The 20,750-nt window shown below is 45.0% G+C and overlaps 1 pseudogene; it reads left to right on the top strand.

Moving 5' to 3' along the window:
• LOC115136504 (semaphorin-4G-like) overlaps positions 1–5,512 on the top strand; it is a 37,359-nt pseudogene extending 31,847 nt beyond the window's left edge.
• The last annotated feature ends 15,238 nt before the right edge of the window (positions 5,513–20,750 follow it).

The following is a 20,750-nucleotide window of genomic DNA, read 5'->3' on the forward strand; positions in this document are numbered from 1 at the left end:
CTTGCCAATGATAAGCATACCCAGAACATGATGCAGCCACCACCATGCTTGAAAAAATGAAGAGTGGTACTCAGTGATGTGTTGTGTTGGATTTGCACCAAACATAACTCGTTGTATTCAGGACATAAAGTTAATTTCTACTTTAGTAGAAACGTGAAGATATCAGAGATATCTTATTTCAAACAGGATGAATCCTTCTCACCCCTCTTCCCTCATGCCTCCAGTGTATTACAGACCAGTTGAGATCCAGAGGTATAAACTCCTCCACCTTCCTGCCAGATGACATGTTGAACTTTGTGAGGAGACACCCTCTGATGTCCCAGCAGGTCATGTCTACAGAGCAGCGCCCCCTGTTGTTCAGGAGGACAACAGACTACACCCAGCTGGTGGCTCACAAGGTGGAGGGGATGGACGGGCAGAACTACCATTTACTCTTCATGGGCACAGGTTGGTGTGGGGGGATATGAGGGGGTGTATCGGGGGGTGGCTGTACAAGCTTTAAGCTGTGTGTTTTTGTCATCCCAGTAAAGTAATGGAACAGACTTCAAACCACATGTACAGTACATCCCATTGTATGTGTTTGTGTGTGTGTGTTGTGACCCTGTATCTGTCTCCTGTTCCAGACGATGGCTGGCTGCACAGAGCTGTAGAGGTCAAGGGTCATCTACACATTATAGAGGAGCTACAGCTGTTTGACCAACCACAGCGTGTGGATAGCCTGGTTATTTCACATACACAGGTACACACTCACTCTCTCTGTCTCTCACAAAGAATAATATCAAGGTTTGTTTTGTTTAGTGATCTTCTAATTCAAGGACATTTTCAATAACACAAGCCTCAACATACCCTCCCTCCCTCCATCCTCTAGATGAGTGTGTATGTAGGTTCTCCCTCTGGTGTGGTCCAGCTACCCCTCTCCACCTGCAATAGGTACAATTCCTGTTACGACTGTATCTTCTCCAGGGACCCTTACTGTGGCTGGGATGGACAGGACTGTTTGGATATCACAGCACAGACTGACAGGTGAGAGTGTGGCTGGGTGGGTGGGTGGGGGGTGGGGGGGGTGGGGGTTAATACACTGTGTGTGGTGGGGGAAGGGGTAATGCAGTGTGTCGCGAGTGGGGGTAACGCAGTAAGTGTGTGGGGGTAATGCAGCGTGTGGGATAATGCAGTGGGTGGGGGAAGGGGTAATGCTGTGGGGCGATGCTGTGTGTTTGTGTGTGATGGGTAATGCAGCAGGTGCGAGGGGTAATGCAGCATTTGTGGGAGATAATGCAGTGTGTTTGTGTGGGGGGTAATGCATCACGTATGGGGGTAATGCAGTGTGTGGTGGAGGGGTAATGTAGTGCGTGTGAGCGTGGGGGTAATGCAGTGTGTGTGTGTGTGTGTGTGTGTGTGTGTGTGTGTGTGTGTGTGTGTGTGTGTGTGTGTGTGTGTGTGTGTGTGTGTGTGTGTGTGTGATAATGCAGTGGGGGAGTAATGCAGTGAGGGGTAATTCAGTGTGGGGGGTAATGCAGTGTGTGGGGGTAATGCAGTGTGTGTGTGTGTGTGTGTGTGTGTGTGTGTGTGTGTGTGTGTGTGTGTGTGTGTGTGTGTGTGTGTGTGTGTGTGTGTGTGTGTGTGTGTGTGTGTGTAAATTGATGACAGGCTAACAGCGTCTACTCCTCTCCTCAGGTCTAACCTGACCCAGGACGTCCTGTATGGGAACAGAGGATGTGACAACGGTACGTACACACACACACGCACGCACGCACACACGCGCACACGCGCACACGCGCACACGCGCACACACACAGACACACAGACAGACAGACAGACAGACAGACAGACAGACAGACAGACAGACAGACAGACAGACAGACAGACAGGCAGACAGACAGACAGACAGACAGACAGACAGACAGACAGACAGACAGGCAGACAGCAGACAGACAGACAGACAGACAGACAGACAGACAGACAGACAGCAATGATAGGAGTTGCGTTAGGACTAGACACTGGTCTCACTATAATAGTAATAATACATGGATTTTATATGGCTAGCAAAGATTACATTGTTTATAGTTTAGTCAAATCCTTCCCACCTTGAAGATAAAGTAGGATGGTTTCAAGGTGATTCTGCACACTGAATGATGAAAGGAAATCTATAGTTAGAATGCAGAAATACCATCATTGTTAGAATACATATTTAGAGGTTGATTATGGAGCATCTTCATTTCCATAGCATCTATAATCAAATTTACTTTACATTATACTTCACATACTAAGAAGTTAGAAAATACTTTTTAGCATTTATTTTCATATGGGAGAATGTAACATAATGGCTCATATATGCAGTTTGGGACCCAATATTTGCATTGTGAAAAATATTACCAAAATACAATCAGGTAAAATGTTTTATGCTGTATTGATAATACATGTAGCAATTACAGTATGTGACAAGGTATCAACATTTCCACCTCTTTCATTCTCAATAATTACATTTTGCCCATAGTCTTGATTAAGAATGTTAATAAACTCACTTGTTTGAGACCATAAAATCAATCAACAAAGTGCTGCTAATAGCTTTATATTGAAGATACTGTGATTGAAGAAAAACCTTTCAGAGTTGAAATTATGAAAAAATCTAATTTCATCATAGGGCAGCGCACAATTGGCCCAGCGTCGTCCGGGTTTGGCCGGGGTAGGTTGTCATTGTAAATAAGAATATGTTCTTAACTCACCTAGTTAAATAAAGGTTCAATAAAAATAAATAAATACAAATCATTTCTACACACTGTCTACCTGTAATAAGTCGTTGACGTTCAGACTGAAGTATTATTTTATATATTAAAACAATCTTCTTCTTTTTGTTTTACTCACGTGACCCACATAAAACCGCACGTCACGACCCACCAGTAGAGAATCGCTGGTCTACGGGCCTTTAGTTCTGAGGTCTATAACAGTGTATCAGTCTTATTAACTGTTCTGAGGTCTATAACAGTGTATCAGTCTTATTAACTGTTCTGAGGTCTATAACAGTGTATCAGTCTTATTAACTGTTCTGAGGTCTATAACAGTGTATCAGTCTTATTAACTGTTCTGAGGTCTATAACAGTATATGAGTCTTATTAACTGTTCTGAGGTCTATAACAGTGTATCAGTCTTATTAACTGTTCTGAGGTCTATAACAGTGTATGAGTCTTATTAACTGTTCTGAGGTCTATAACAGTGTATCAGTCTTATTAACTGTTCTGAGGTCTATAACAGTATATGAGTCTTATTAACTGTTCTGAGGTCTATAACAGTATATGAGTCTTATTAACTGTTCTGAGGTCTATAACAGTATATGAGTCTTATTAACTGTTCTGAGGTCTATAACAGTATATGAGTCTTATTAACTGTTCTGAGGTCCATTACAGTATATCACAGTCTTATTGTGACAAGATATACATTTTGTATGTGGGTTGCCATTCTTTCAGAGCCGGTCCATCACCGGAGCCGGTCTGTAATGGTGGGAGATGACGTGCTGCTCCAGTGTGAAATTAGCTCCAATCTGGCAACCCCAGTGTGGACTCTGGATGGGTCAGAGCTGCAGGGCTATGGCCTGGACTCTGGCTTCAGGGTGGGCACCGACGGCCTCCTGGTCATCGAGTCCCAACCGGAGCAGAGCGGCGAGTACACCTGCCACGCCCTCGAGAACGGTGTTCGAGTTGCTGTGGTTAAGTACTCTGTGACGGTACGTCTAGATATGCCACATCCCCCTCCCCCACCCATCGACCAATCTCAAGACCATCCATACTACCCTCCTCCTCCACCCCTCACCCAGCTCTTCCACCCTCGCCCCCTCCTCTGAGAGGCCCCTGCCACCCTCTTCCCGGCCCCTCTCCCCCCACCTCAGAGCTGCCACCCTCTGCCCCTCCCCCCACCTCGGAGCTGCTCTCCCCCAGGAGCATGGAGGCTATGTACCTGTCCTTGATCACCATCCTAGGAGGTCTGTGTCTGGTTCTCACCGTGGTCCTCCTCTACCTGGGCTTCTGTCTGCGGGGCAGCCACAGGGGGAAGTACTCTCTCGCTGCCGCCGCCGCCGCAGCCGCCTCTGCCAATCACACGGACAGGAAGAGGAAACACAGGAAGCAGCAGCAGAAACGCCACAGTAGCTCCGCCCACCTGGATCTCAAGACCATCTCCAGACACTGTAATGGGAACGGGATCTGTAACGGTGACGGCGTCTCCCAAAAACCAGGGAACGGTGACACGCACAAAGGGGGCTTCCTCCAGATTGTCCCGAGAGGGGGCCAGCTGTCCCCCAACAAGGACCCCCCTCCCCCTGCCCCTCCTCTCCCCCCGCCCCCTCAGACCCCCCACACCCCCCTCAACCAATCAGAGTGTGACTTGCAAGACTTCCCCAGCCCCAACGGCCTATCGGCGACGTTACCCAGCGTCTTGCGGAGGATGCACGGTAACAGCTACATGTTGTTAAGACAGAGTGAGGCGGAGAGCAGCTCCCCTCTCTGCCGCTCCTTCACTGAGGAACTCAACACGATTCTGGAGAAGAGGAAGCACACGCAGCTGCTGCCAAAACCGAACGAGAGCTCTCTGTAGTAGAGGGAACACATCTCTGTGTCAGGGAGGTAGCTCCCCCTCTGGTGGGAGGACTGAACTGGACCCACTAATATTGTCCATTTAGCAGATGCTTTTATCCAAAGCAACGTACATCAGTGAGTGGCCATTGGTGGCCCAAAACAGAGTGCAGTAGAGATCCTTTGTGGATGACCCATGCTGCTCACAGAGTAAAATGTTTTTAAACGAGCCTGGACTGAATTATGAGAGAAGGAGATGTCCTGCTTACGTTTTTTGGACGTAATAAAGGGACACACATCTGGTTGAAGTATCAACTGTGTTTCAAAATAAACTATTTCTGCACACTATTCGGCCCCCCTATCGCTATCCCCTGTTTGACACCCAAAGCCATGGGTTACAGTGAGTACACACATAAGAGAGACAGAGAGAACCTACCCCAGCTCAGCAGAGCTCAGCAGGCTAGACCTACCCCAGCTCCAGTCAATACACCTCAGTCTGGATCAATAAAAGATGAGACCTGGAGGGGGTGATTCAAGGGGCAGGCCTCAAATCTCAGCCCCAGATTAAGGCTCCTCGCTGGGCAGGACACGAGGGGCGGAGACCCTGGAAGTCTCAACACAGCCCATGATGACAAGGAAGAAGAGGAGGAAGAAGAAGTGGCTCACGGGAATATGAGTTCTTGTGAAGTGTGACAATGACTTGACTTGTGTTTTTAAATGGAGGCAGCTGTCCAAAGGAGAGACCAGACGTGTTTTAAGATGTTGTGCTCTACACCTTTGTAGCTGGTTTCATATTGGACATTGTGGGCAAAATGTGTTTTTATTCTTAGAAGTTTGTAAATTATTATGTGAATATTGATTACAATGGTAACACAAAATGTAATAACCAAATTTGAGTAATATTATTAACACATATCAACTCTTAACCCCAGACAGAGAGAGTAATCCAATGAAAATACCCTTTGTACATTATTTTTGTGTAATAGGAAATTGGACAGTATTAACCGTTTTAATGAAATGTAAATGCCGTTTCCTTCAGACATTCCCTGGTTATTATCTACTCAACTCAATGGACACTACAAACACATCAGGAATATGAGAGATTCAACCCCATCTGAGTAGGAGCCAATGGATTACCAGAATCCATACACTGCTATCTCTCTCTCTCCCATCCAACCCCAACCTAATGGGTCTGAACTATGGTTGGAAAATAGGTCTGAGCTCTACCACGACATCACAGCTCGGCCACAGAGGACCAGACATCATGTACACCTGAGGTAACCAGGCTAAGTTTTGTTTTCTGGCAGTTGGTTGGTTCTACAGACAGGCAGACAGACAGACAGGCAGACAGACAGGCAGACAGGCAGACAGACAGGCAGACAGACAGGCAGACAGACAGATATCGTGGCCAGATAGTGACATCCAGGGGAACTCTGTCTAGTATGTTTTCCTCTTTTCTTTGAGTGTTGGTTGTGCGAAAGAGAGGGTAGAGTAGAGAGGGTAGAGTAGAGAGGATAGGGTAGAGAAGAGAGGGTAGAGAAGAGAGGATAGGATAGGTTAGAGAAGAGAGGGTAGAGAGAGTAGAGTAGAGAGGATAGGGTAGAGAAGAGAGGGTAGAGAAGAGAGGATAGGATAGGTTAGAGAAGAGAGGGTAGAGAGAGTAGAGTAGAGAGGATAGGGTAGAGAAGAGAGGGTAGAGAAGAGAGGATAGGATAGGTTAGAGAAGAGAGGGTAGAGAGAGTAGAGTAGAGAGGATAGGGTAGAGAAGAGAGGTTAGGATAGGATAGAGAAGAGAGGGTAGAGTAGAGAGGATAGGGTAAAGAAGGGAGGGTAGAGTAGAGAGGATAGGGTAGGGAAGAGAGGGTAGAGTAGAGAGGGTAGAGTAGAGAGGGTAGAGAAGAGAGGGTAGAGTAGAGAGGGTAGAGTAGAGAGGATAGGGTAAAGAAGAAAGGGTAGAGTAGGGAAGAGAGGGTAGAGTAGAGAGGATAAGGTAAAGAAGAAAGGGTAGAGTAGAGAGGATAGGGTAGAGAAGAGAGGGTAGAGTAGAGAGGGTAGAGTTGTCACGAACCGGCTCAAAGCCCGTAACAAAGGGAGACAACGTGGAGATAAGGAGTAGCAAAATATGTATTTATTAACTAAAGCAACTAAGTATAATATGCAATGGTGTGTGTAATCAGTAATCAGTAGTGTAAGTGAGTGTTTTGCATGCATGAATGTGATAATGCAGGGTGATGAAAGGTGCCAAAGCAAACAAACAAAAGGCCACTAAGAACCACAACACAATCTACAAAAGGTGTCTGCATGGAGAGAGTCTCCTCCATGAATGTGGAAGAGGTCTATTTATCCTGGGAGACACCTGGCCCAGGTGTTTCCCATGTCGCTGACGACCCTCCCAACTCCACCCACCGGCATCCTAATAAGGAAACAAGAACAAAGAGAGAATACGGCAGACAGAGTGGGAGTGTCGTCACAGAGTAGAGAGGATAGGGTAAAGAAGAAAGGGTAGAGTAGAGAGGATAGGGTAGGGTAGGGAAGAGAGGGTAGAGTAGAGAGGATAGGGTAGAGTAGAGAGGGTAGAGAAGAGAGGGTAGAGAAGAGAGGATAGGATAGGTTAGAGAAGAGAGGGTAGAGAGAGTAGAGTAGAGAGGATAGGGTAGAGAAGAGAGGGTAGAGAAGAAGAGGTTAGGATAGGATAGAGGAAGAGAGGGTAGAGAGAGGATAGAGAAGAGAGGGTAGAGAGAGGATAGGGTAGAGAAGAGAGGTTAGGATAGGATAGAGTAAGAGATAGGGTAGAGTAGAGAGGATAGGGTAAAGAAGAGAGGGTAGAGTAGAGAGGATAGGGTAGAGAAGAGAGGGTAGAGTAGAGAGGATAGGGTAGAGAACAGAGGGTAGAGTAGAGGATAGGGTAGGGTAGAGAAGAGAGGGTAGAGTAGAGGGGGTATTTTTCAGCGAAGCAGAATAAAAACATCAAAGGCTGCAGGTACAGGGAACGGATAGGAGATGAGACTAATGTACACCATTCTCTGAATCTGATGCTCTTTCTCCATTTCTCTCTCTTTCTCACTCTCTTGCCTTTTTTTCTCATAATTACACATTTTATTTTTCTGCATCTTTTCTTCCTCCTCCCTCTCCCTCGTCTCCTGCCTCCCTCTCCCACGTCTCCTGCCTCCCTGCTCTCTCCTCCCTCACCTCGTGTCCTGCCTCCCTGCTCTCTCCTCCCTCTCCCTCGTCTCCTGCCTCCCTCTCCCTCGTCTCCTGCCTCCCTGCTCTCTCCTCCCTCACCTCGTGTCCTGCCTCCCTCACCTCGTGTCCTGCCTCCCTGCTCTCTCCCCTCTCTCCCTCATCTCCTGCCTCCCTCACCTCGTGTCCTGCCTCCCTGCTCTCTCCTCCCTCACCTCGTCTCCTACCTCCCTCACCTCGTGTCCTGCCTCCCTGCTCTCTCCTCCCTCACCTCGTCTCCTGCCTCCCTCACCTCGTGTCCTGCCTCCCTGCTCTCTCCTCCCTCTCCCTCATCTCCTGCCTCCCTCACCTTGTGTCCTGCCTCCCTGCTCTCTCCTCCCTCACCTCGTCTCCTACCTCCCTCACCTCGTGTCCTGCCTCCCTGCTCTCTCCTCCCTCACCTCGTGTCCTGCCTCCCTCACCTCGTGTCCTGCGTCCTTCCTCCCTCTCCCTCATCTCATGTCCTTCCTCCCTCATCTCGTGTCCTGCCTCCTTCCTCCCTCTCCCTCATCTCGTGTCCTGCCTCCTTCCTCCCTCTCCCTCATCTCTTGTCTTTCCTCCCCTTTTGTTCACTAGCTATGTTTCCAATAACTTTTCCAGTGATTTTTTTTAGAAAGTTGGTATAGAAAATAGATGTGGTAATTGCCTGCTAGGGTGAATTTCCATTGAACTATTTTGTTTGGATTAAAACAGCTGGACATAATGACGTCACACCTAAAACAACTAGTGTTGAATACAAATGCAGTGGTTGAAGTGTTTCCATTACCCATTTAGGCAAATTGTGCATTAATACATTGGCCACAGCCTGTATGCCCTCCCACCTATACTATATATACAAAAGTATGTGGACACTTCAAAATAGTGGATTCAGCTATGTCAGCCACATCTGTTGCTGACAGGTGTATAAAGTTGAGTACACCGCCATGCAATCTCCATAGACAAACTGTGACAGTATAATGGCCTTACTGTAGATCTCAGTGACTTCCAACGTGGCACCGTCATAGGATGCCACCTTTCCAACAAGTCAGTTCGTCAAATTTCTACCCTGCTAAAGCTGCCGCGGCCAAGTAAGTGCTGTTATTGTGAAGTGGAAAAGTCTAGGAGCAATAACGGCTCAGCCGCAAAGTGGTAGGCCACGCATGCTCCCAAAACGACTAAACTGATTGGAGTAACCCTAGATTGTAAACTGTCATGGTCAAAACATGTTGATACAACATTAGCTAAGATGGGGAGAAGTCTGTCCATAATAAAGCACTGCTCCACCTTTTTAACAACACTATCAACAAGGCAGGTCCTAAAGACCCTAGTTTTGTCACACCTGGACCATTGTTCAGTCGTGTGGTCAGGTGCCAAAAACAGGGCCTTAAGAAAATGACAATTGGCTCCTCACTACTTGTTTTTGTAAGAAGTGTTGACTGTTTAAACTACTAGTACACAGCTCGGACAGCCATGCATACCCCACAAGACATGCCACCAGAGGTCTGTTTAAACTACTAGTACACAGCTCGGACAGCCATGCATACCCCACAAGACATGCCACCAGAGGTCTGTTTAAACTACTAGTACACAGCTCGGACAGCCATGCATACCCCACAAGACATGCCACCAGAGGTCTGTTTAAACTACTAGTACACAGCTCGGACAGCCATGCATACCCCACAAGACATGCCACCAGAGGTCTGTTTAAACTACTAGTACACAGCTCGGACAGCCATGCATACCCCACAAGACATGCCACCAGAGGTCTGTTTAAACTACTAGTACACAGCTCGGACAGCCATGCATACCCCACAAGACATGCCACCAGAGGTCTGTTTAAACTACTAGTACACAGCTCGGACAGCCATGCATACCCCACAAGACATGCCACCAGAGGTCTGTTTAAACTACTAGTACACAGCTCGGACAGCCATGCATACCCCACAAGACATGCCACCAGAGGTCTGTTTAAACTACTAGTACACAGCTCGGACAGCCATGCATACCCCACAAGACATGCCACCAGAGGTCTGTTTAAACTACTAGTACACAGCTCGGACAGCCATGCATACCCCACAAGACATGCCACCAGAGGTCTGTTTAAACTACTAGTACACAGCTCGGACAGCCATGCATACCCCACAAGACATGCCACCAGAGGTCTGTTTAAACTACTAGTACACAGCGGACAGCCATGCATACCCACAAGACATGCCACCAGAGGTCTGTTTAAACTACAGTACACAGCTCGGACAGCCATGCATACCCCACAAGACATGCCACCAGAGGTCTGTTTAAACTACTAGTACACAGCTCGGACAGCCATGCATACCCCACAAGACATGCCACCAGAGGTCTGTTTAAACTACTAGTACACAGCTCGGACAGCCATGCATACCCCACAAGACATGCCACCAGAGGTCTGTTTAAACTACTAGTACACAGCTCGGACAGCCATGCATACCCCACAAGACATGCCACCAGAGGTCTGTTTAAACTACTAGTACACAGCTCGGACAGCCATGCATACCCCACAAGACATGCCACCAGAGGTCTGTTTAAACTACTAGTACACAGCCGGACAGCCATGCATACCCCACAAGACATGCCACCAGAGGTCTGCAGTACAGACACCACATAGAGCCACCAGGTCTACACATGGACAGCCATGCATTCCCACAAGACATGCCACCAGAGGTCTGTTTAAACTACTAGTACACAGCTCGGACAGCCATGCATACCCCACAAGACATGCCACCAGAGGTCTGTTTAAACTACTAGTACACAGCTCGGACAGCCATGCATACCCCACAAGACATGCCACCAGAGGTCTGTTTAAACTACTAGTACACAGTGAAGCCATGCATACCCCACAAGACATGCCACCAGAGGTCTGTTTACAGTACACACGGACAGCCATGCATGACATGCCACCAGAGGTCTGTTTAAACTACTAGTACACAGCTCGGACAGCCATGCATACCCCACAAGACATGCCATGTTTAAACTACATACGGACCCACAAGACATGCCACCAGAGGTCTGTTTAAACTACTAGTACACACGGACAGCCATGCATACCCCACAAGACATGCCACCAGAGGTCTGTTTAAACTACTAGTACACACGGACAGCCATGCATACCCCACAAGACATGCCACCAGAGGTCTGTTTAAACTACTTACACACACAGCCGCATACCCTACACAAGACATGCCAGCCATGCATACAGACACGTCTACTACAACTACTAGTACACAGCTCGGACAGCCATGCATCCACACACCAGAGGTCTGTTTAAACTACTAGTACACACATACCCCACAAGACATGCCACCAGAGGTCTGTTTAAACACAGCCATGCATCTAGGTCTGTTTAAACTAGTACACAGCTCGGACAGCCATGCATACCCCACAAGACACGTTTAAACTACTAGTACACAGCTCGGACAGCCATGCATACCCCACAAGACATGCCACCAGAGGTCTGTCTAAACTACACACGGACAGCCATACATACCCCACAAGACATGCCACAGAGGTCTCTACACACGGACACATCTACACACACACAGAGGTCTGTTTCTACACACACACACATCTACCCCACACACACAGGTCTGTTTAAACTCTACACACACAGCCACTACCCCACAAGACATGCCACACACACTAGTACACAGCTCGGACAGCCATCTACACACACGCACTCTACACACACACACTCTACTGTTTAAACACTAGTACACACTCGGACTGCACACACACACATTCTACACACACGACACTACTACCCACAAGACACACACATTCTACACACACGCACTCTACACACACACATTCTACACACACGCACTCTACACACACACACTCTACACACACGCACTCTACACACACACACTCTACACACACACACTCTACACACACACATTCTACACACACACTCTACACACACACACTCTACACACACGCACTCTACACACACACACTCTACACACACACACTCTACACACACACACTCTACACACACACACTCTACACACACACACACACTCTACACACACACACTCTACACAAACACACTCTACACACACACATTCACAAACACACTCTACACACACACACTCTACACAAACACACTCTACACACACACACTCACGCACACACACACACTCTACACACACACTCTACACACACACACACACTCTACACACACACACTCTACACAAACACACTCTACACACACACACTCTACACACACACACTCTACACACACACACTCTACACACACACACTCTACACACACACACTCTACACACACGCACTCTACACACACACACTCTACACACACACACTCTACACACACACACTCTACACAAACACACTCTACACACACGTACTGTACATTGTAATATTGTTGTTTATTTTAGTTTTTATTTATTTATCTGTTATTTTACCAGGTAAATTGACTGAGAACACGTTCTCATTTGCAGCAACGACCTGGGGAATAGTTACAGGGGAGAGGAGGGGGATGAATGAGCCAATTGTAAACTGGGGATTATTAAGTGACTGTGATGGTTTGAGGGCCAGATTGGGAATTTTACCAGGACACCGGGGTTAACACCCCTACTCTTATGATGAGTGCCATGGGAAAGAAAGGCAGCGCAGCGATCAGCTTTCTCCATTTAAATCTTTCCTTTACATTATAGTTATTCCACAATACTGACGATGGATCAGCTCCTGGAGAGATATTACCACCTACGGGTGCATATATTGAGGCGGCTTATTCTAATGCTTACCCAATAAAAATGCACAAAGTCATCAATTTGGCACATTATTGCGCACATGTAAGGCTACACATCATGGCATACATGGAGATAAATTATAGACAGTAGCCTACAAGCAGCAAAATAGAACTCAATATGATTGAAAACACCCGTAGACTTTTTTTATGAATTCATCTCAGTTTTCATTTGAAGCATATTTTTATACGTCGCTTGCAAAGACAAATTCATATTTGTAGACAACTTTTGTACGGAAGTCATCAGCCTCACAGAGAAAACCGCTCAACTATTTAACAATGTTCCTACGAATGTTCTAACGATGAACTTAGCCTTAAGATGCTTTTGGTAAACCAGGCCCTGGACTGTGATTTAGGTCTGTGATTTAGGTCTGTGGTTTAGGTCTGTGATTTAGGTCTGTGATTTAGGTCTATGATTTAGGTCTGTGATTTAGGTCTGTGGTTTAGGTCTGTGGTTTAGGTCTGTGGTTTAGGTCTGTGATTTAGGTCTGTGGTTTAGGTCTGTGGTTTGATTTAGGTCTGTGATTTAGGTCTGTGGTTTAGGTCTGATTTAGGTCTGTTTAGGTCTGTGGTTTAGGTCTGTGGTTTAGGTCTGATTTAGGTCTGTGGTTTAGGTCTGTGATTTAGGTCTGTGATTTAGGTCTGTGATTTAGGTCTGTGATTTAGGTCTGTGATTTAGGTCTGTGATTTAGGTCTGTGTTTAGGTCTGTGGTTTAGGTCTGTGGTTTAGGTCTGTGGTTTAGGTCTGTGATTTAGGTCTGTGATTTAGGTCTGTGATTTAGGTCTGTGGTTTAGGTCTGTGGTTTAGGTCTGTGGTTTAGGTCTGTGGTTTAGGTCTGATTTAGGTCTGTGGTTTAGGTCTGTGATTTAGGTCTGTGATTTAGGTCTGTGGTTTAGGTCTGTGGTTTAGGTCTGTGGTTTAGGTCTGTGGTTTAGGTCTGTGATTTAGGTCTGTGATTTAGGTCTGTGATTTAGGTCTGTGATTTAGGTCTGTGGTTTAGGTCTGTGGTTTAGGTCTGTGATTTAGGTCTGTGATTTAGGTCTGTGATTTAGGTCTGTGATGTGGGCTGGAGAAGCAGTGAATTGAATGTTGCAGTAAATTCTAAAAGGCTATAGATGGCTGGAAACCAAAGCTCACCCCACTGGGCAAAAACTGGTTGAATCAATGTTGTTTCCACATCATTTCATGTGATGACGTTGAATCAACCTGGAAAACAGTTTGGATTTGCAAAAAGGGAATTTTATATTTCTTTCTTTAAAACCAACTTTTAACTTAAATTCAACCACGTGTTCAGTTTTTTGTTGAATTCCCATTAATTGACAACTCAACCAAATGTAAATCAAAAGTAGACGTTGGACTGATGTCTGTGGGACCATGGCTTTACTAGAGGAGATGAAGGAGAGACAAACCAACACAAGCCATTAGAGAAGCCCTATCCAGCTAGTCTCTAAATATAGTGAGTGACGAAACAAGATGACAGTTAGTTATTTACTTAGGTAGGTAGGCTATACTCCCAAGGGGAACATGTTAAATGAGGGTTTGGGATCTACAAATGATTGGAGGATATGTTTGAAGAGCTACTGCCAGCTTTACACACACACACACACACACACACACACACACACACAGCTCTGATGCTATCTATAGCACTGTGCTAGCTTTCATCTATTTTAGTTTCTTTTTTATCTCTTTTTTCAAGTTATTTCTGTTTCCCATACCTACTGTTGACACATCAAAACATCACCAGGAACTGAACACAGTGCAGATCTCTGTTTCTGATTCACTGCTGTCTTGTTCTTCCACAGGCCTGAGATATGCTGTCTAGTTTGGGGCCTGTCTGTTTGAAACAGATCTTGCTAACTTCAACTCCAGACATTCTCAGATATGGTGTGATGTCTGGTACCGTGACACTAATATCTTTGCCCACCGGGAATAGCTTCAAAATGTCTGAATAACTTAGAATAGTCACTGTTTGGAATCAAACACAGTTCCAGTACCATTGGAAGACCAATTATAATCCAGAGGGACTGAGGAAACAGTCTAATCATCCATTCTACAACAAACAGCATGTTCTATCCCATGTTAACCTGAGAACTGGATACCTCAGGAAGTAATATAGGCCATGGTACAGTACAGGTACTCTCTGTAACTGGTATACTCCTGTGCGGTTCATCACAAGAGCAAACTGGGGAAAGGGGCATTTAATGGTTCTGGTCTTCACATCAAACAACTCTGCCCTCTCTGTAGTCCTCTCTGTAAGGATGACAAACTATGACAAAATGGATGCTTACTAATCATGATCCCCATCCTAACTGTTGCCAGGTTTTAAAATGAATACACTATTAGTGACACTATGTTCTTTTTAAGTTTAAAAAAAATAAATGTATTGTAATTTTGTTCTATGTTGCGATTCTATTGCCAGTGTTGTTGTTTTGGTACAATTTGTAAGAAGCATTGATGTGGGTGTGTCCATTAGTGTTGCACTAGTAATCTAATAGCACGGTAGAACAACAGGGGTCTCCAACTCTGGTCCTGGAGACCAACGGGCGGTGCAGGATTTCTTCCAACCCGGCACTACCACAGCTGATCCAACTTATTATGGTCCAGAGTCAAACTGAAGACTGTGGTGAATTGAGTGTGTTTAGTAGGTACGTTAGTGATTGGTTGGAGCAAAACCCTGCACATGCAGTCACTCTCCAGGGCCGGAGTTGGAGAACCTGTTGTTGAAGCATGGTATCTTCGCTAACAACATGATGACCAGAATACACCACCACAACCATAATGTGACAGATGATAAGACTCTTCAGTCTGGCCCATTCATCTGGGTTGGCTTAGATAAAGTTCCCCACAGCTCGTTAAGCAACTTCCACAGCATTCATCATTCTGTCTTTCGTTCTCGCTCTCCCTATTGCTCGCTCTGTCTCTATCTCCATCTCTATCTCTGTCTCTATCTCTCTGTCTCTATCTCCATCTCTATCTCTGTCTCTATCTCCGTCTCTCTCTCTGTCTCTATCTCCATCTCTATCTCTGTCTCTATCTCCGTCTCTCTCTCTGTCTCTATCTCCATCTCTATCTCTGTCTCTATCTCCATCTCTATCTCTGTCTCTATCTCCGTCTCTCTCTCTCTGTAATATTATGAATATTAAGTCCAATGCAGACACAAGATGTCATCCTGCTTTACTAACAGTAAAACATTGAGTAGCAGTTCACCAGTGAAGGCTGCTGAGGGGAGGACAGCTCATAATAATGTCTGGAACAGAGCGAATGGAATGGCATCAACCACATGGAAACCATCTGTTTGATGTATTCGATACCATTCCACTGATTCCACTCCAGCCGTTACCACAAGCCCGTCCTCTCCAATTAAGGTGCCACCAACCTCCTGTGCAGCTCACTGACTTCTGGTTCATTTAAATGTCATTTATCTGAGTTGAAATTCTAATAAACAATGTGTTTCAAACTCTGTGGTTTAACATTGCTTATAACTAACACTGTGCTCTGGTCAACCCATATCCATCCATCTTAAGACCTGCAGTGTATCAGTTCATCAGTGAACCTCGAGGTAGTGAAGCATTAAGGAAGAAACGGTGCATTTTCAGTATTGGAACATGGCCCTAGGTTTTACATCCGCTAGGCTCAACAAGCCAGCCAGTTAACATTGACAAACACTCAGTATGAGGGAGGATTACATGAGTAAAGTATTGGAGGCCCAGGTCTCTAGAGAGTTGCCTGCCTGGGGTAGACAGACACTGACAGCTGTATAGAGAGTGATACTGAAGAGGCAGTCATCTGGGCCCGTTTCCTAGGAAACTACTTGGTTAGCATCCAGCCTCTACTCCCACAAATCACTGGCTACACAGTGACACACACACACATAGTCTAGCTTGCAGGGCTGCTGTCTCAAGGTGGTTCTGTTTGTGTTCTGGGAAACATAAACATCACGGTATAAAGCATTAAAAAACTGTGTGTCTTGTTTAGTGGACGTTTGGGGACTCAGTAAACAGTGTGTTTGTGTAACAGATAACTGTTCTAGAGACATTGTGTTTCTGTCACGGATTACTGTTCTAGAGACATTGTGTTTCTGTCACAGTTCAGTGGTCTAGAGACATTGTGTTTCTGTCACAGTTCAGTGTTCTAGAGACATTGTGTTTCTGTCACAGATTACTGTTCTAGAGACATTGTGTTTCTGTCACAGATTACTGTTCTAGAGACATTGCCAAAGGCAGCAGCTAAGAGAAAGCACAGTGATTGAAACAGACTACATTTGTAGATCTAGAATAGATTCCCCAGGTCAGTGGAGTTCTAAAGTACTGTACCAATGTTCCACCCTGGTGGACTTCAAATCAGATAGTTCATTAGTAGTAAAACAGCTGGACATTTTTACAAGGGTTGATATGTTTTTCATCAGGGAAAATCAAGTCTGAAATTTGAAAGACATCCTTTTTTTGACCTTAAATACAGGGTGGAACAAGTTCTCCTGCAACAGGGTGATCAAATGAAGATCCTACATCTGTACAGGATTGGCTTGTTCTGCTTGTTGGGGGATACGACTTTAGATTGATCACGTCTGATAGAGAGAGACACTGAATGGTCTGGAGAAGGCCTAGATCGAAGTAAGACGGTATGAATTCTGTTTTTTCTTCACATTCTTGGGATGCAGGCATGCACTCAAGGTCTCACACGCTCATTAAATTTTACTGTCACGGGTGTCGTTGGAAGTAGACCAAAGTGTAGCGTGGTGAGCATACATTTTCTTTTCTTTTAAAAATGTTGCCAACAAAACAACAAACGAAAGCAACAACTGTGAAGCTTACAGGGCTAAGTGCCACAAACTACGTTAACTACCAACACTGAAGGAGTGGAAAAAGGGCTACATAAGTATGATTCCCAATCAGAGACAACGATAGACAGCAGCTGTCCCTGATTAAGAACCATACCCGACAAAAACATAGAAATAAAGAAACATAGAAAACAAAACATAGAATGCCCACCCCACATCACACCCTGACCTAACCAAATAGATCAATAAAACGGCTCTCTAAGGTCAGGGCGTGACATTTACGGCTAGGGGTTCCGCTAGCGGAACGTTTCGACAACATCCAGTGAAATTGCAGAGCGTGAAATTCAAAATAAATTATTAGAAATATTTAACTTTCATACAATCACAGGTGCAATACACCAAAATACAGCTTCACTTCTTGTTAATCAAGCCACTGTGTCAGATTTCAAAAAGGCTTTACAGCGAAAGCAAACCATGCTATTATCTGAGGACAGCACCCCATCAAACAAACACATGACAATCATATTTCAACCCACCAGGCATGACACAAAACTCAGAAATAACGATATAATTCATGCCTTACCTTTGAAGACCTTCTTCTGTTGGCACTCCAATATGTCCCATAAACATCACTAATGGTTTTTGTTCGATTAATTCCGTCGTTATATCCCCAAAATGTCAATTTATTTGGCGCATTTGATTCAGGAAAACACCGGTTCCAACTCGCCCAACATGACTACACATTATCTAATAAGTTACCTGTAATCTTGGTCCAAACATTTCAAACAACTTTCCTAATACAACTTTAGGTCTTTTACACCGTAAATAATCAATACAATTTAAGATGGAATAAACCGCGTTCAATAGCGGATCAAATTAAAGTGGAGCGACTGACAGGTCGCGCTCCCCAAACCCAACAGTACACTAGACTCGACATTCATTCTGAATAGCCATACTCTTCATTACTCAAAAGAAAAACATCAACCAATTTCTAAAGACTGTTGACATCTAGTAGAAGCCCTATGAACTGCAACCAGATGCCTCAGAAATCTAGATTCCCATAGAAACCTAATTGAAAACATGGTCACCTCAAAAAAAACATTTTCCTGGATGGTTTGTCCTCGGGGTTTCGCCTGCCAAATAAGTTATGTTATACTCACAGAAAATATTTTAACTGTTTTGGAAACATGAGCGTGTTTTCTATCCACATCTACCAATTATATGCATGTCCTTCTGGGCCTGAGTAGCAGGCAGTTTACTTTGGGCGCGCTTTTCATCCGGACGTGAAAATACTTTCCCCCTATCCCAAACAGGTTTTAAATTAAATACATTCACAGTGTTGGACCTGACTTTAACTCAGTTCAGCTGTTAGTGTACCTAGTAAAACTCACCGTATCAGGTGGCTCCCCAGAGAGAGAGCCAGCAGCCCCTGTTGGTTAGACACTTAGCTCACCCTGATGTTGCCCAAAACTCTGAGACACGAGGGTTGTGTTCGTTATGGCACACCATAGAAAAATATTTAGCAAAAACAACTAAAACTAACATTTCCTGCTGGACATGTTCAGACGGTACCTTCTCGTTTCAGACCATTTTCTTCTGTTTCATGCCTTCTGAACATGACTCAGGACATTGAGGGCCTTGAGGCTTTAAAAAAGAAGGAGTGAAACTGAAAGATGGTGAGGGACAGATGATGCATAGTTACCTTCTAATCAGGGTTTCTTCACCTCCAGGTTTCAAGGACAACATTCCACCTGCAGGTTTGATAAGATCATTACCAGAAGCACAGTCCATGTTTCAGAGAAGTGGGGAAATACCATTCTTACTTCATGTAAATCTGTTGGGCTACAACACATTTATTCACTAAATTTAGGGTTGCAAAATTCTAGGAAAATTCGATAAATTCCCTGTGTTTTCAAAAAATCCTGATTGGAGGATTCCCTCCTGATTCCGGGACACCCTATTACCAGGATTTTGGGAAAACCAGGGAATTTATTGAAAGTTCCAGAAATGTTTTCAGAAACATTTGACTGATAACAGATGCCTAGTTCTGAGGGATTTGGCATCAGTTCTATTGAGCACTAGTCTGAAAGATCTGAAAGGTTTGATCCGACCCATAACAACTGATTCCACTAAATCAAGATCTTGGCAATTAGTTGATAGTTGAATTAGGTGTGTAAGTGCTAGGCTAGAATGGAACTGTGCAACACCTGGGGATCCCTGAGGAATGTGCACCACCTGGGGATTCATAAGGAATGTGCACCACCTGGGGATTCATAAGGAATGTGCACCACCTGGGGATTCATAAGGGATGTGCACCACCTGGGGATTCATAAGGAATGTGCACCCCCTAGGCATTCATAAAGAATGTGCACCACCTGGGGATTCATAAGGAATGTGCACCACCTGGGGATTCGTAAGGATAAATTCCTCTGTTTTAATACCCAATTAAAATCAAACACTCTGTCAATTCATAAGAATTTGTATGACCCTTATTTGTATAAAATGGACAGAGCCCAGTCTTAAAGTCAACCAGCAGCGTTAATTCACGAGACTACTGCTCATGATACATTTTACCACAGGTTATAAACTGAAAATGACGTCAGCGTTTTCTAAATGTTCCGTCTCTTCTTGACACTGGTAGAAAGGCTCTATAGTTCTCAAGCCTTCCCACATCAGTCTAGAGCCAAGGCCAGCCTGTGTAGATAAGCATTCTATAGTTCATTCATTTCTACCAAGGAACAGACAATCATTGTTCTAATTCTTGATTATATTTACACACATTATATTCAGTACTAGGATTAAAAGAAAATTCATACATATACAGTAACATAATAGTATTCTGATTAGTCAGTCCTGATTGAAATGTATACATAATTAGTCATTATTGATAAAAATTCCCTTAACAGGATTCATAAGGAATGTGCACCTCCTGGGAATTTGTAGGGAATGTGAACCACCTGGGGATCCCTCAGGAATGTGCACCACCTGGGGATTTGTAGGGAATGTGCACCACCTGGGGAACCCTAAGGAATGTGCACCACCTGGGGATCCCTCAGGAATGTGCACCACCTGGGGATTTGTAGGGAATGTGCACCACCTGGGGAACCCTAAGGAATGTGCACCACCTGGGGAACCCTAAGGAATGTGCACCACCTGGGGAACCCTAAGGAATGTGCACCACCTGGGGATTTGTAAGGAATGGATTGAGAAAGACTATAGATTTAGAACCCTCTCATAGAGTCTGAGGTGCGGGAGAGGAGGTGGAACAGGTTGTATTACTTTGTTGGTTACAGGGAGTTCAATTGTCATGAAGGTGATTCTGAATATTTCCTATAATATTCCATCTATTCTATTCTTCACATCTCACATTATTCTCTGTTCTCTATCCTGAGGCCTTGGGCGGCTGCA

This window comes from Oncorhynchus nerka, linkage group LG10 (genome assembly GCF_034236695.1).
Source record: "Oncorhynchus nerka isolate Pitt River linkage group LG10, Oner_Uvic_2.0, whole genome shotgun sequence".
NCBI lineage: Eukaryota > Metazoa > Chordata > Actinopteri > Salmoniformes > Salmonidae > Oncorhynchus > Oncorhynchus nerka.